The sequence below is a fragment of the Polypterus senegalus genome, chromosome 8 (genome assembly GCF_016835505.1).
Source record: "Polypterus senegalus isolate Bchr_013 chromosome 8, ASM1683550v1, whole genome shotgun sequence".
In the NCBI taxonomy this organism is placed as follows: Eukaryota; Metazoa; Chordata; class Cladistia; order Polypteriformes; family Polypteridae; genus Polypterus; species Polypterus senegalus.
This window is the reverse complement of record NC_053161.1, coordinates 165,139,306-165,144,678: the sequence shown is the minus strand read 5'-3', so window position 1 is coordinate 165,144,678 and position 5,373 is coordinate 165,139,306. Positions and strand designations below refer to the sequence as shown.

Below are 5,373 nucleotides of genomic sequence, written 5' to 3'. Positions count from 1 at the left end.
GTAAGGGCCTCCCGTCCCCTCCCCGACTCCTCCTCGAACCCTCCCCTGGCCCCTGATTGGTTCCATAAACTGTCAAGGGTCCGTTTGACGGAGGCCTGACCGCTGTTTGAGCCAGATTGCACCTGCCGGGCGAAATAAACTGTCAACGGACCGTGTGATGGATGTCTGCCCCCTGTTTGAACCCTCCCACCCCACACCCACCTGCCTGCCCAGGGAAACTGTCAAGGGCAGTTTGATGGATGTCTACCCCCTCCTTGAACTCCCCACCGCCCCCCTCTCCCGAAAGACAAGCCCGGGCATGTGACAGCCTTTACCTCGACAAGCTCGGGCATGCCCGAGGCCTGTCCTGAACAGCTCAGACATGCCCGGGGGATGCCTCGGCCCCCGCCCTTTCTCCGGCACAAGCCCAGACAGGCCCTGGGGTCTGTCCTGACCGGCTCAGACCAGCCTAAAGTCGCCCCAGCACCGACCCGAGGATGATGGACGGCCTCCCCACACTGCCCGGTCCCCCCAGAATTCCCAGTCCCCCCATACTTACCGGCCAGTTCTGAAAGGCCATATAAAAAGCTAAGCATTTTGTTCTATCTACGATTTTAAGACATGAAAATATCTCATCTTGGCTTCAAAAACCTGCATTTTTCCAGCTCAACAACAACATTTATTTCTATAGCACATTTTCATACAAACAGTAGCTCAAAGTGCTTTACATATTAAAGAATAGAAAAATGAAAGACATAATTATAAAAAATAAATCAACATTTTTTTTCCAGCTCACACACACACACAGATAACAAACTGTCAGATCAAAGACACGGTCTGAGTCAGGCCGCATTTAACCATAGGCGCCCCACACTGCCCGGCCACTTCTGAAACTGAGCGGCGTAAAACAGCCGAGCGTTTTCTAAAGACTCTGACCGGGAAAAAATAGAATCTAGGACCGAGGTCACAACGTTCCAGCCTGGGCGAACTACCCTATAGCCTGGCATGCTTTAGGTAAGAACCCTATATCTATTATTTAAAATATCTATCTTAACTTTGATTCATCTAAACCATGCTGCCTGCTCTGAAAATCTTATAGAGAATGTCAAAAAAGAAAAAAAGAACTGGCATAAGGGTGAGACATGCTCTGAGTCCCGCTGACAGCCCCTAAGAGCATTACTCAGTCAGCTTTAATTGTATCTATTATTTAAAATATCTATCTCAACTTTGAATCATCTAAACCATGCTGCCTGCCCTGAAAATCTTATAGATATTTCCACATAGGGAAAGAACAGATCCTAAGAGCATTACTCAGTCAGCTTTAACAGCCCTGTGACCAGGCCCCTGCTCTGTGCGCAGAGAAAAGGTCAATGCAGCTTTTGCCAGCCCCTCCCGATAGCCCAGATATACAGCGGTCCAGGGAATGTATAAGCTATCAACTCACTGCCTGAATGCAGCTGTGCATCTTCTCACTTCAGTTGTGAATGCCTGAAGCCCTTTTCAAACAGGCGGCCTTAGTCCTCGATAAACGCCGGCATATCGGACTGGCCCCAGCCCCTCCCGATAGCTTCACTTGCTAACGCTTGCATAATCTGTCAAGTACCTGACCGGTTCCAGCTGTGTATCTTCTCACTTCAGTGGCGCAGGCCGCTCTGGAATTCTTTTAGGCCATTATGAAACCGGGGATTCCTTTTTCATGTCTTTTGATCTTGGTTCCTTAGTCCTGATAGCGCTCCAGCGCTTGCATAATCTGTCAAGTACCTTAATGGATGGCGCTATGTGTTGTAATCTCCTACACAAAATGCTCCGAGAAAGTTCAGGAAAATTTCAGGCATTTTTTAAAAACATGTGCTCATCGCACGGAGGTTTATGATCCACCTGTAACGGGTCACTCACGAGATGGCACCAGTATGTGTTCAGATCTAAACAGACCCGTAAAATATAACGCGAAATATGACATTTCTCTCTAAACAGAGAAAAGACATCTGTTTTAAAATTACTCGAAATCGTAGAATACCTTTTCAGGCGGACTGATGCATAAACTGACCGCGTAAATGGACCGGCAGATCTGTGATTATAAATGACCGTTCAAACTTGAAAAAGTGCTGCGCCGAGTGTATATAATATCACCTAAACTAGACCCATTATCACCATTTTGGAAACCGCTAAGAAAAGACGAGATGAACATCAAAGACGGTGTGTCTGTATTTTAACTTTACTGTGTTATTTTGTAATGGTTAAAATCCGATATTAACAGACTTCATACCGACTATCTTTGCAGAAGCTGTTGTCCCTGGGGCTCACGGTAAGACTTATTTTGATGAATATGTATCCTATGCATAACTATTATACGCTAAAGGCTCGTGTATTAAAAATTTTAAGTTTGATTCCTTATTTTTTTCTGTTTAGATGTCTATATCGAGACTGATTCAAGAAATGGTAAATTATTTTTTACAATTTTGTTTAAAATGTGCATGGCTTGAACTTTGAAGGGGTTGATTATCTGCGCATGGGCGAGTTTGAATCGGGCACGCGCTAGAGAATAGCGCGCGCAGGCCGCTGCGCATGTTCGAATTTCACTCGGGATAGAGCGCACAGCTCCAAGAGCATCTCGCCTAATCCATCTCCGGGTGACTTGTAGTTTATGTTAATGCAAGCTATTAGCTCAATGTGTTATCAGTCTTTAAATGTATAGGTCTTAAATAACCGTTTAAGGGGGTCGTGTCACCGCCTATCGAGAATACTTTAGGCGCTCTACATGAATCATGTTTTATTTCAAAAATAACTTACGGTTGAATCCTTTATTTATTTTTCTAGAAATTTATATTCAAATAGATTCATCGAACCATGATGTTATTGATGATAATGATGATACGGGTAAGAATATATATATATTTTTTTAAATCGATAAAGTGATTACAAATTTCCTGCGGCGCTTTTTCTGCGTTCATAACTGGTGTTTACAATGTTTCAAACTTTGAGCGTATGGCCGCGGTCATGCCTAGTGTTTACAAAGTTCCAAAGTGTGCAGCTTTCATTGTAAATTAAAATGTCATTATTTTCATTCAGTATTGTCGAGCCCCCAGGGTTTTTTGCAAGCCTCGTCTATTGTGGAATCCTAGGTTAAATGAATATTATAACACGTGCCGGTATTTATCAGGGCCGGGTGTCTAATCTGAAAAAAGTTTGTGCCTATTTTACTGTATGGACTGGGCTTTGTTAAAATGTATCGGGGTGTTACAATTAGCCTAGCATCTGCGAGAGTCTGTCTAGCTACCATAAAATAGAATTATTTATTTATTTATTTATTTTTTTTAATAGTGCCGTGCTTCTATAGGTCTGAACTGGGAATTCGGCTGTCGCGTAATAAAACCTCCTGGGTTTATCAGCTGCCTGCGTGTCTGTTATTTTAAAGAGTGTATGCGTATATATATGTATATTTTGTTTGAGCTACGACACACCGCGGGTTCCGGTAAACAAATTAAGCATTTGGAATGCGTGTATGTGTCAGGCCTGTTATTTTAAAGAGTGTCTGCATTTTGATTGAGCTACGCCTGGGCAAGGACTCGGGGAATGTTATTTTAAACAGCGCACGAATTTTGAATGCTCTCCTCTGGCTGTGTGTGTATGTGTGTGTGTGCGCGTGCGCGTGTGTATGTGTCAGGCCTGTTATTTTAAAGAGTGCATGCATTTTGATTGAGCTACGCATGGGCAAGGACACGGGGAATGTTATTTTGAATGTGCGCCTCTTGGGGTGTATGTGTCAGGCCTGTTATTTTAAAGAGTGTATGCATTTTCTTTTTTTTCTAGATGAAAATCCTTTACAGAACGAAGCAGTTTCTCAAAGGGATTCCCCAGAGGTAATCAACCTCAGTGAGTGTCATTTCAGTTTTATCCAAGAAAAGCCTGGGTTCAGACGTCTCCAGATTTGATAAAAAGAAGTCTTTAACTTTTCTTTTCAGGCTCCCCGGGCGTTTTAACTCAGTTGTTGAACGGATCAGAAAATCTAAGCGAATACCGTAACTGGAGGGCCCCACAAACGCCAACCCCGTCTGAGGTCAGCTACCTGCCTTCGTCCAGGTCCCGCGCCAGCCGGCGGATTTCTCCCAGACCCTATGACAGCCTCAGGCGGCGTTTATCCAGCCTGGGGTCCCGATCGCCCATGACGACTTACTCTGACATCGCTTCTCGTTATACCCTTAGGCCTGAACACGAGCAGAGGCATCGAGAAAGGCTGCAAGAGCTGGCTGAAATCCTTGGCCTGTTAGTGGATCATTTTGTAAAATTAGAGGGTCCTATATACAGTGCCGTACCCGAAATGTGCAGATATTTGATGAATATGAATGATTTTTACAGGGCTCTAACCGAAAGTAAAGGATAGGTATTATATGACTTTTTTGCATGAAAATAACATTGACTGAAAATCACTATTATTATACTCTGTGATTATAGCCGTCACCTTAGATTAAATTTAATTCAAGCCTGAAAAACCCCAATAGCTGATTTTTACATGGCTCTAACCCTTTTTGCATGAAAATAACATCGACCGCAAATCAATATTATTATTATACTCTGTGATTATAACTATTACCCTTTGATTAAATTTAGGTCATGCCTGAAAGCGGGTCTAAGCGAAAGCAACGATGGCAGCGGTGACAGCAGTGACAGCAATGAAGGTGTCCGCATAGCGTGGTTGATACAGACAGTGAGCGTGAATATCCTGTCAGGCGTAAAGGTAGGAAAAGACCGTCCAGTGAAAACCTGAGATTATTAAAAGAGATGTCGGACAACCTCGAATATTCTATAAAGCCCCCTAAAATACCCACACCTCCACGATCTCCTGAAATTGTTCAATCACCATTCCCCGTGACACATCCGATCGACAATTTTGACCTGATTGACAACGCGCTTCGGGTTCTAAATTCTGATGAAATAGCCGTAGTTAACGCTCTGCTGGAGCTTTTGAAGAATACCTCTTCTGAGGCCAGAACGTCTTCAGCCCCTTCACCAGCGCCTGATACCCTAGACACGAATGTCATCTCCCCACAACCTTCTACCTCAAGGCCCAGTAACGCCCTTCTTCAACACTCGCCTGTTGAGTCCTTAACAGAGTCGGGTAATTCACCCTCGCATATTCAGACGGGAACAGGGTTACCTAATTTGTCCCGGGTAAACTCGAGTCTCGAAACCAACTCTCCACAACCATCTACCTCACATACGGAGAATCCACCGTCTCCAGAGATGCCCGTAAACTCTCCACAACCATCTACCTCGCATACGGAGAATCCACCGTCTCCAGAGCCGTCCGTAAGCTCTCCACAACCGTCTACCTCTCGATTAAATAATTTGTCTGTCACGGAGCGTCCAAAATTTAACAATATCGAGATTAGACAC

At 44.2% G+C, this 5,373-nt stretch overlaps 1 long non-coding RNA gene across 1 annotated transcript; it reads left to right on the top strand.

Annotated features, from left to right (window-relative positions):
• The first annotated feature begins 2,387 nt into the window (after window positions 1–2,387).
• LOC120533381 lies at window positions 2,388–4,009 on the top strand. Its single transcript, XR_005634485.1, has 4 exons — window positions 2,388–2,418; window positions 2,797–2,856; window positions 3,790–3,852; window positions 3,942–4,009. It is a non-coding gene; the product is annotated as an uncharacterized LOC120533381 (long non-coding RNA).
• Window positions 4,010–5,373: the final 1,364 nt, after the last annotated feature.